A 12,081-nucleotide genomic window follows, 5' to 3' on the forward strand; every position below is an offset into this window, starting at 1 on the left:
GGTGAATATATACTTTTTAAAGAAACAATGGTTCAAAAGTGGCCTAATTAGGTCCTGAAGGAAGTAAAGCGAATTAGTTAATTAACGCTAGGGAGCTGGAAAGGTAGGTTCTTATAGAATCTTTTTATTTACTTTCTTTTTCTATTTTATTTACAATTATTATAGTACTTTTCAGGTGCTCAAGTGAGTGACAAGGTGCAGAACGTGACATAAGTGAACAAAGTGAAAAACGAAAATATCACACAACAACAAGGCTTAAAACCACATAGATATATACAATGAAGTGGGTATATTTCCTTGAGTAGGTCGACGACGTTTCGATCTATGTTAGTTTAGATCATCATCAGGACTGATGGGCCTCCTGAAACTATAAAATTTTTGAAATTAAAATGAGGACCTACACATGTATTTTAAGTTTAATACTAGTGCTCCCAGTTTCAAATTTGACTTTTTTCGTGCATATTTTGATCAATTTGGATAGTGCGCTTAACAGTCTCACCAGTTATGTGCTGCACATATTTCTTAATCTAGCAATAATAGTCGAAATGTTGGTGCATGCAATGACTTAATTGGCAAGCAGGTAATTTGGCTCAATACCTCAGTGTCGTAGTATCCGACAGGAAATAATTTCGAAAACTGGTTAACTGGTATTTCATAAATTTGCCAGAGAGAAGGATTCTGAAGAAACAAAAGACGGGGGTCATTTCGATCTTTTGGCATCTATATGATTCTAGATTACGATTATGAATTGACTTTTGTAATTCTAGTTGATGGTCAGATTTCACGTAGAAAAATAATCCGTTTTGTAGTGACAAAAACTTGTTATGGAGTAGTCACTATGGACCTGGGTAAGTAATAGTGATTAACCTATTGCCTTTGATGTTACATGTCCTGGCCTTATTTACAGTGTGCAGACACAATTAATTAACAATATTTAAGGTACCGCCCACGGGTCTCAAATTGATATTTAATCTAGGTAGTTTCTATGGACAAGGCAGGGTTCAAAGGTATTGGAAAAGAAACTTACTCGTTCTATTAATTAATAATAGTTTTTCAAGGGGTCCAGATTATGCATGATTAAAAACAGCTTCCAAAGGTCCTATTTTTGCCTGTGGGAAACAATACAGTTATTTTCAGTAGGATTAATTATGTACACGGAGGTTGAGGGGAGGGGGGGGCGGAAAAAAAAGGGCGAAGGAAGTTTGCACTTACTGTGGGTGTTTTTTAGCCACAGGGAACAAGGTTTTCCCAGTAGCGCTCAGTTTTATTGAGGGTCCTACCGGAACCTGTGGAGGGACAATTCAATGTTTTTCAAAGTGGCGCGGCGATTAGGGGCTCGGGCAGAGTGAGAGGGCGGGAAAACAAAACTTACTTCAGTTTTTTAATTAGTCCCAGCCGTGGCGTTTCTTAAGGGTCCGAGTAGCGCTATTGTCGTTACATGGACAGGAGATTTATTAGCATACGCCTGGTGCTGTAGGGTAGAGTTGAAGGGGGGATTAATTTTCTTGTATCGCCTAGTATCTTTCTAAAATAAGAAGTGGGGCGGAAAGACACACTTACTTAATCCCGTCGTCACCGCGGCTCTTCAGGGGAGCCCGAGTGCTTCGCTGTGTAGCAACTCTCGCATTGAGATGTTACTGGGGATTCCCTTATCATTACATCCTGGTTGCGCACGCAACCGCCTTAGTGTTCCGAGTTGCACATGCGCATTCGGGGGGATTAGTGCGCCAGTCTAGGCTGTGTTACGCTAGTGTTTTCTTCGGGGGCATGTTTAACTCGCAATAACAGATGGTGCTTTTGCCGGGCTAAGCCAGCATGAGCTAGACACGGATTTTTAACAAAACAGCGAAACACAAGTTAATAATCCTACAAAAAAAGCCCTATACTTTACAGTTGGCATTTAGACAATATTATACAGTATGATAGCATAACAGTCTCGCATCACTCGTGATCAAATACATAAGTTCCATTCATCCAGAGTATTGAGTCCTTTCTCAATCGTTTTACAGTAGTAAATCCATTTACATTCTAGACGGTTCAGAACAGTTTGTTGGTTTCCACCCCTTGTATGTGGCATTAGTTTGTCAATGACTTGCCACTTGAGGTCGTTTTCAGTATGTCCCAGCTCAAGGAAATGTTCAACAAGGGGGGCCGTTGTCACTTTGCATCTTATCCTGCTCCTGTGTTGCGATATCCGGGTCTTGATTTGTTGAGTCGTTTGTCCAATATAGAGCAGTTTACAAGGGCACTCAATGCAGTAGATTACATTTTTAGAATTACAATTGGTGAAAAAATTCAGAGTGTGCTTACAACTTCCATACTCGAATACTTTGGTGTTTTTTGTGAATTCACATGCCATGCAGTTGTTACATTTAAAGTGCCCTAGAATCGGTGGAAGATTAAGGCTTGCCTCAATTGTGTTGTTTTTAGATTGGTAACTTGCTGCTCTCACCAGGTGGTCCTTAAGGTTTCGACCTTGTTTGAAGGAAAAAAGGGGGAGACCTGTATTCAGCTCAAGAGGATCTAATACAGTCCAGTGTTTTTTGATTAGCTTGGACAGTTTATTGCTAACTGTACTGAAGGTGGTGACACAGGTGACTCTAGTCAAGGCTTTTTTGGAGCGGGGTTCCAGCAAGTATTCCCTGTGTGTATACCAAGCTCTTTTCATGGCTCTCCTTACAAGTTTCCTCGGGTAACCCCTAGCCGTTAGTTTTTTACACAGGATTTCAGCCTCAATGAAGAAATCGTTTTTGTATTTACAATTTCTTCTGATCCTTATGAAATGGCCGTAGGGAAGGCCATCTCTCAGGGCCCTGGGGTGCGCACTGTGGTATTGCAACAGGGTATTGCGTTCTGTTGGTTTTCGAAACAAAGTGGTATATAGTTGTTCATTCTCACATTTGATGGTTACATCCAGATAGTCGACTTGGTGTCTGTTATGAGAGTAAGTTAATCTGAGGCCTGATTAGTTTGTATTAAGCCATGCACAGAAGTCATGTAGTGCTATCTCATTACCATTCCAGATCATAAGGACATCATCGATGTACCTGCGCCATAATTTTATCTGGTCATGGAACGGATTATTTTCGGTAAGGATGGTATTTGACTCTAGGTCGTCCACAAACAGAATTGCAAAGTTGGGGGCAAAAATAGCCCCCATGGAAGTCCCCTTACACTGTCTATAGTAGGTGTCTTTGAATAGAAAGTAGTTCCTAGTTAGTGCTATTTCAAGAAGACTAATTATGAATTCTGTAGGTACCTGGTGTGGTGCCGGGCGGTTGTTAAGATGTTTTTTAATTACAGCAATCCCTTTGTCTTGTGGAATGTTTGTATATAGTGATTCTATGTCGAGGGTCACTAGAATTTCACTATTGGGATGGAACGCCTGAGACTCGATAAGGTTAATTAGGTGTGTGGTGTCCTTAACATAGGTAGCAGTGTCCTGAACTAGGTCTCTAATGAAGAAATCAATATATTTCCCCAAAGGTTCTATCACTGAGCCACAGCCCGAGAGTATCGGTCTACCAGGAGGGTGTTCTACATCTTTGTGCACTTTTGGGAGTGTGTAGAGTACCGGGGTACGTGCGTCTTTGTTATTCAAGATTAAGAATTCATTTTTGCTAATGAAGCCTTGATCGAGTGCTTCTTGAGTGATAAGTAGAATTGACTCGCTTATACTTTTTATGGGGTTACCTCTAAGTTGTTCATAATGATCCTTGTTGTTAATTTGGCGCAAGATTTCATTCTCATAAGTAGTGCGATCCTGGATGGCGATCCCGCCCCCTTTGTCACAAGGTTTTATAACAATGTCATTGTTTTGCTTTAATTTTGACAAAATATTTTTCTCATCTCTGCTGATGTTATATGGGGTGAATTTATAGTCTTCTTTTAGCTTGCCTAGATCACGTAGTACTAGATGTTCAAAGGTCAGTACTTCTGGTGGCATGGTCGCGCTAGATGGATTAAATGTTGAGGGGGGACGCAGGCCTGTAGCATCATTCTTTTTGGGGCCATCACGGTCTTTGAAAAAGGTCTGGAGCCTCACCTTTCTAAAGAATTGCATAATTTCAGACTGAATGTTAAACCAATTGGGTTTTTCGGCAATCACAAACGATAGACCTCTGCTAAAAAGAGTCACGTCTGTTGAATTTAATTGATGCTTTGAGAGATTGAATATGGGTATTGTCTCCATATTAGTATTTAGTACTGCCACAGTGTCTAGTACTGGTAACCCCACTGGTAGTGTCTGTTCCTGGTCTGTCGTTCCCCTGGTGGGAAGTTGTACCTGGGCCTGGATCGTCCTCTCCCTCTCCCTCGTGGGGGGTCTATGTTCCTGGGTTGGCCCCTGCCTAAAAAATTAGGGTTTGCGTTAGAGGAGGTACTAGGGCCTTCTGCTCCCTCAGATCCTTCAGACTCAGCTGAAGATTCAGAGAAGGTAACAGGTGCTCTCTTCTTAAAACGGCCCGAGGAGCTTGTAGGGAATCTTTGCTGGCCTTGTGGTCCTGCAGTAAAGTAATCTTCCCGTAGGTATGGGTATGTCTTTTCTTTATTGTATTGATTGATGTCCTTAGTGACTTTTGTGGTTTTCTTGTGATGTTCAAAACTCTCAAAGTCTTTTATAGTCCGGTCTATTTTTTCTAAAGCAGACTTGGCATCCGCCAAGCTGTCAAGATCACGAATTGCTTGTTCTAATGCTGCAATCTCTTCTAGTTCTTTTTTACTGTGTTCCAAGGCAGTGTCGATGCCCAACACCATCCAATGGCGTGAGCACGTTGTACCTATATGCGAAAAACCTAACTTGAATTTTGGGTCTTGAATAAAGATAGCTGGAACGTTACGCACATGGAGGCCTATTGGAATGACCTCAGCTCTTAAGTAATCTGTGAGCATACGGGCATGTAGCTCTGTGCGTATATGTTTTTTCTTGAGGTGTTCTAATTCAGCAAGTTTTTCGCTTGCTACATCTGTTGGGGCCCTGGGGTTGGTTATAGGCCCTTGGAACAGAGATGGACCAGTAAGTTTGCTAGCGATATACTCCTCTGTGTATGTTGTGCCTATATTTATAGACATTCTATAGAATGGAAGAGCTAATTCCTAGATTTTTATTTTGAAAAAAACACTCAGTGAGTGATACCCTTGCAGTGTAGCCACTGCGCATTGAGTACTTTTTAAGAACAAGGGTACCCCATAAAGTGAACCTGGGGTGAATATATACTTTTTAAAGAAACAATGGTTCAAAAGTGGCCTAATTAGGTCCTGAAGGAAGTAAAGCGAATTAGTTAATTAACGCTAGGGAGCTGGAAAGGTAGGTTCTTATAGAATCTTTTTATTTACTTTCTTTTTCTATTTTATTTACAATTATTATAGTACTTTTCAGGTGCTCAAGTGAGTGACAAGGTGCAGAACGTGACATAAGTGAACAAAGTGAAAACCGAAAATATCACACAACAACAAGGCTTAAAACCACATAGATATATACAATGAAGTGGGTATATTTCCTTGAGTAGGTTGACGACGTTTCGATCTATGTTAGTTTAGATCATCATCAGGACTGATGGGCCTCCTGAAACTATAAAATTTTTGAAATTAAAATGAGGACCTACACATGTATTTTAAGTTTAATACTAGTGCTCCCAGTTTCAAATTTGACTTTTTTCGTGCATATTTTGATCAATTTGGATAGTGCGCTTAACAGTCTCACCAGTTATGTGCTGCACATATTTCTTAATCTAGCAATAATAGTCGAAATGTTGGTGCATGCAATGACTTAATTGGCAAGCAGGTAATTTGGCTCAATACCTCAGTGTCGTAGTATCCGACAGGAAATAATTTCGAAAACTGGTTAACTGGTATTTCATAAATTTGCCAGAGAGAAGGATTCTGAAGAAACAAAAGACGGGGGTCATTTCGATCTTTTGGCATCTATATGATTCTAGATTACGATTATGAATTGACTTTTGTAATTCTAGTTGATGGTCAGATTTCACGTAGAGAAATAATCCGTTTTGTAGTGACAAAAACTTGTTATTGAGTAGTCACTATGGACCTGGGTAAGTAATAGTGATTAACCTATTGCCTTTGATGTTACATGTCCTGGCCTTATTTACAGTGTGCAGACACAATTAATTAACAATATTTAGGGTACCGCCCACGGGTCTCAAATTGATATTTAATCTAGGTAGTTTCTATGGACAAGGCAGGGTTCAAAGGTATTGGAAAAGAAACTTACTCGTTCTATTAATTAATAATAGTTTTTCAAGGGGTCCAGATTATGCATGATTAAAAACAGCTTCCAAAGGTCCTATTTTTGCCTGTGGGAAACAATACAGTTATTTTCAGTAGGATTAATTATGTACACGGAGGTTGAGGGGAGGGGGGGGGCGGAAAAAAAAGGGGGAAGGAAGTTTGCACTTACTGTGGGTGTTTTTTAGCCACAGGGAACAAGGTTTTCCCAGTAGCGCTCAGTTTTATTGAGGGTCCTACCGGAACCTGTGGAGGGACAATTCAATGTTTTTCAAAGTGGCGCGGCGATTAGGGGCTCGGGCAGAGTGAGAGGGCGGGAAAACAAAACTTACTTCAGTTTTTTAATTAGTCCCAGCCGTGGCGTTTCTTAAGGGTCCGAGTAGCGCTATTGTCGTTACATGGACAGGAGATTTATTAGCATACGCCTGGTGCTGTAGGGTAGAGTTGAAGGGGGGATTAATTTTCTTGTATCGCCTAGTATCTTTCTAAAATAAGAAGTGGGGCGGAAAGACACACTTACTTAATCCCGTCGTCACCGCGGCTCTTCAGGGGAGCCCGAGTGCTTCGCTGTGTAGCAACTCTCGCATTGAGATGTTACTGGGGATTCCCTTATCATTACATCCTGGTTGCGCACGCAACCGCCTTAGTGTTCCGAGTTGCGCATGCGCATTCGGGGGGATTAGTGCGCCAGTCTAGGCTGTGTTACGCTAGTGTTTTCTTCGGGGGCATGTTTAACTCGCAATAACAGATGGTGCTTTTGCCGGGCTAAGCCAGCATGAGCTAGACACGGATTTTTAACAAAACAGCGAAACACAAGTTAATAATCCTACAAAAAAAGCCCTATACTTTACAGTTGGCATTTAGACAATATTATACAGTATGATAGCATAACAGTCTCGCATCACTCGTGATCAAATACATAAGTTCCATTCATCCAGAGTATTGAGTCCTTTCTCAATCGTTTTACAGTAGTAAATCCATTTACATTCTAGACGGTTCAGAACAGTTTGTTGGTTTCCACCCCTTGTATGTGGCATTAGTTTGTCAATGACTTGCCACTTGAGGTCGTTTTCAGTATGTCCCAGCTCAAGGAAATGTTCAACAAGGGGGGCCGTTGTCACTTTGCATCTTATCCTGCTCCTGTGTTGCGATATCCGGGTCTTGATTTGTTGAGTCGTTTGTCCAATATAGAGCAGTTTACAAGGGCACTCAATGCAGTAGATGACATTTTTAGAATTACAATTGGTGAAAAAATTCAGAGTGTGCTTACAACTTCCATACTCGAATACTTTGGTGTTTTTTGTGAATTCACATGCCATGCAGTTGTTACATTTAAAGTGCCCTAGAATCGGTGGAAGATTAAGGCTTGCCTCAATTGTGTTGTTTTTAGATTGGTAACTTGCTGCTCTCACCAGGTGGTCCTTAAGGTTTCGACCTTGTTTGAAGGAAAAAAGGGGGAGACCTGTATTCAGCTCAAGAGGATCTAATACAGTCCAGTGTTTTTTGATTAGCTTGGACAGTTTATTGCTAACTGTACTGAAGGTGGTGACACAGGTGACTCTAGTCAAGGCTTTTTTGGAGCGGGGTTCCAGCAAGTATTCCCTGTGTGTATACCAAGCTCTTTTCATGGCTCTCCTTACAAGTTTCCTCGGGTAACCCCTAGCCGTTAGTTTTTTACACAGGATTTCAGCCTCAATGAAGAAATCGTTTTTGTATTTACAATTTCTTCTGATCCTTATGAAATGGCCGTAGGGAAGGCCATCTCTCAGGGCCCTGGGGTGCGCACTGTGGTATTGCAACAGGGTATTGCGTTCTGTTGGTTTTCGAAACAAAGTGGTATATAGTTGTTCATTCTCACATTTGATGGTTACATCCAGATAGTCGACTTGGTGTCTGTTATGAGAGTAAGTTAATCTGAGGCCTGATTAGTTTGTATTAAGCCATGCACAGAAGTCATGTAGTGCTATCTCATTACCATTCCAGATCATAAGGACATCATCGATGTACCTGCGCCATAATTTTATCTGGTCATGGAACGGATTATTTTCGGTAAGGATGGTATTTGACTCTAGGTCGTCCACAAACAGAATTGCAAAGTTGGGGGCAAAAATAGCCCCCATGGAAGTCCCCTTACACTGTCTATAGTAGGTGTCTTTGAATAGAAAGTAGTTCCTAGTTAGTGCTATTTCAAGAAGACTAATTATGAATTCTGTAGGTACCTGGTGTGGTGCCGGGCGGTTGTTAAGATGTTTTTTAATTACAGCAATCCCTTTGTCTTGTGGAATGTTTGTATATAGTGATTCTATGTCGAGGGTCACTAGAATTTCACTATTGGGATGGAACGCCTGAGACTCGATAAGGTTAATTAGGTGTGTGGTGTCCTTAACATAGGTAGCAGTGTCCTGAACTAGGTCTCTAATGAAGAAATCAATATATTTCCCCAAAGGTTCTATCACTGAGCCACAGCCCGAGAGTATCGGTCTACCAGGAGGGTGTTCTACATCTTTGTGCACTTTTGGGAGTGTGTAGAGTACCGGGGTACGTGCGTCTTTGTTATTCAAGATTAAGAATTCATTTTTGCTAATGAAGCCTTGATCGAGTGCTTCTTGAGTGATAAGTAGAATTGACTCGCTTATACTTTTTATGGGGTTACCTCTAAGTTGTTCATAATGATCCTTGTTGTTAATTTGGCGCAAGATTTCATTCTCATAAGTAGTGCGATCCTGGATGGCGATCCCGCCCCCTTTGTCACAAGGTTTTATAACAATGTCATTGTTTTGCTTTAATTTTGACAAACTATTTTTCTCATCTCTGCTGATGTTATATGGGGTGAATTTATAGTCTTCTTTTAGCTTGCCTAGATCACGTAGTACTAGATGTTCAAAGGTCAGTACTTCTGGTGGCATGGTCGCGCTAGATGGATTAAATGTTGAGGGGGGACGCAGGCCTGTAGCATCATTCTTTTTGGGGCCATCACGGTCTTTGAAAAAGGTCTGGAGCCTCACCTTTCTAAAGAATTGCATAATTTCAGACTGAATGTTAAACCAATTGGGTTTTTCGGCAATCACAAACGATAGACCTCTGCTAAGAAGAGTCACGTCTGTTGAATTTAATTGATGCTTTGAGAGATTGAATATGGGTATTGTCTCCATATTAGTATTTAGTACTGCCACAGTGTCTAGTACTGGTAACCCCACTGGTAGTGTCTGTTCCTGGTCTGTCGTTCCCCTGGTGGGAAGTTGTACCTGGGCCTGGATCGTCCTCTCCCTCTCCCTCGTGGGGGGTCTATGTTCCTGGGTTGGCCCCTGCCTAAAAAATTAGGGTTTGCGTTAGAGGAGGTACTAGGGCCTTCTGCTCCCTCAGATCCTTCAGACTCAGCTGAAGATTCAGAGAAGGTAACAGGTGCTCTCTTCTTAAAACGGCCCGAGGAGCTTGTAGGGAATCTTTGCTGGCCTTGTGGTCCTGCAGTAAAGTAATCTTCCCGTAGGTATGGGTATGTCTTTTCTTTATTGTATTGATTGATGTCCTTAGTGACTTTTGTGGTTTTCTTGTGATGTTCAAAACTCTCAAAGTCTTTTATAGTCCGGTCTATTTTTTCTAAAGCAGACTTGGCATCCGCCAAGCTGTCAAGATCACGAATTGCTTGTTCTAATGCTGCAATCTCTTCTAGTTCTTTTTTACTGTGTTCCAAGGCAGTGTCGATGCCCAACACCATCCAATGGCGTGAGCACGTTGTACCTATATGCGAAAAACCTAACTTGAATTTTGGGTCTTGAATAAAGATAGCTGGAACGTTACGCACATGGAGGCCTATTGGAATGACCTCAGCTCTTAAGTAATCTGTGAGCATACGGGCATGTAGCTCTGTGCGTATATGTTTTTTCTTGAGGTGTTCTAATTCAGCAAGTTTTTCGCTTGCTACATCTGTTGGGGCCCTGGGGTTGGTTATAGGCCCTTGGAACAGAGATGGACCAGTAAGTTTGCTAGCGATATACTCCTCTGTGTATGTTGTGCCTATATTTATAGACATTCTATAGAATGGAAGAGCTAATTCCTAGATTTTTATTTTGAAAAAAACACTCAGTGAGTGATACCCTTGCAGTGTAGCCACTGCGCATTGAGTACTTTTTAAGAACAAGGGTACCCCATAAAGTGAACCTGGGGTGAATATATACTTTTTAAAGAAACAATGGTTCAAAAGTGGCCTAATTAGGTCCTGAAGGAAGTAAAGCGAATTAGTTAATTAACGCTAGGGAGCTGGAAAGGTAGGTTCTTATAGAATCTTTTTATTTACTTTCTTTTTCTATTTTATTTACAATTATTATAGTACTTTTCAGGTGCTCAAGTGAGTGACAAGGTGCAGAACGTGACATAAGTGAACAAAGTGAAAACCGAAAATATCACACAACAACAAGGCTTAAAACCACATAGATATATACAATGAAGTGGGTATATTTCCTTGAGTAGGTCGACGACGTTTCGATCTATGTTAGTTTAGATCATCATCAGGACTGATGGGCCTCCTGAAACTATAAAATTTTTGAAATTAAAATGAGGACCTACACATGTATTTTAAGTTTAATACTAGTGCTCCCAGTTTCAAATTTGACTTTTTTCGTGCATATTTTGATCAATTTGGATAGTGCGCTTAACAGTCTCACCAGTTATGTGCTGCACATATTTCTTAATCTAGCAATAATAGTCGAAATGTTGGTGCATGCAATGACTTAATTGGCAAGCAGGTAATTTGGCTCAATACCTCAGTGTCGTAGTATCCGACAGGAAATAATTTCGAAAACTGGTTAACTGGTATTTCATAAATTTGCCAGAGAGAAGGATTCTGAAGAAACAAAAGACGGGGGTCATTTCGATCTTTTGGCATCTATATGATTCTAGATTACGATTATGAATTGACTTTTGTAATTCTAGTTGATGGTCAGATTTCACGTAGAAAAATAATCCGTTTTGTAGTGACAAAAACTTGTTATGGAGTAGTCACTATGGACCTGGGTAAGTAATAGTGATTAACCTATTGCCTTTGATGTTACATGTCCTGGCCTTATTTACAGTGTGCAGACACAATTAATTAACAATATTTAAGGTACCGCCCACGGGTCTCAAATTGATATTTAATCTAGGTAGTTTCTATGGACAAGGCAGGGTTCAAAGGTATTGGAAAAGAAACTTACTCGTTCTATTAATTAATAATAGTTTTTCAAGGGGTCCAGATTATGCATGATTAAAAACAGCTTCCAAAGGTCCTATTTTTGCCTGTGGGAAACAATACAGTTATTTTCAGTAGGATTAATTATGTACACGGAGGTTGAGGGGAGGGGGGGGGCGGAAAAAAAAGGGGGAAGGAAGTTTGCACTTACTGTGGGTGTTTTTTAGCCACAGGGAACAAGGTTTTCCCAGTAGCGCTCAGTTTTATTGAGGGTCCTACCGGAACCTGTGGAGGGACAATTCAATGTTTTTCAAAGTGGCGCGGCGATTAGGGGCTCGGGCAGAGTGAGAGGGCGGGAAAACAAAACTTACTTCAGTTTTTTAATTAGTCCCAGCCGTGGCGTTTCTTAAGGGTCCGAGTAGCGCTATTGTCGTTACATGGACAGGAGATTTATTAGCATACGCCTGGTGCTGTAGGGTAGAGTTGAAGGGGGGATTAATTTTCTTGTATCGCCTAGTATCTTTCTAAAATAAGAAGTGGGGCGGAAAGACACACTTACTTAATCCCGTCGTCACCGCGGCTCTTCAGGGGAGCCCGAGTGCTTCGCTGTGTAGCAACTCTCGCATTGAGATGTTACTGGGGATTCCCTTATCATTACATCCTGGTTGCGCACG

Source organism: Lissotriton vulgaris, chromosome 2_1 (assembly GCF_964263255.1).
Source record: "Lissotriton vulgaris chromosome 2_1, aLisVul1.2, whole genome shotgun sequence".
NCBI classification, from domain to species: domain Eukaryota; kingdom Metazoa; phylum Chordata; class Amphibia; order Caudata; family Salamandridae; genus Lissotriton; species Lissotriton vulgaris.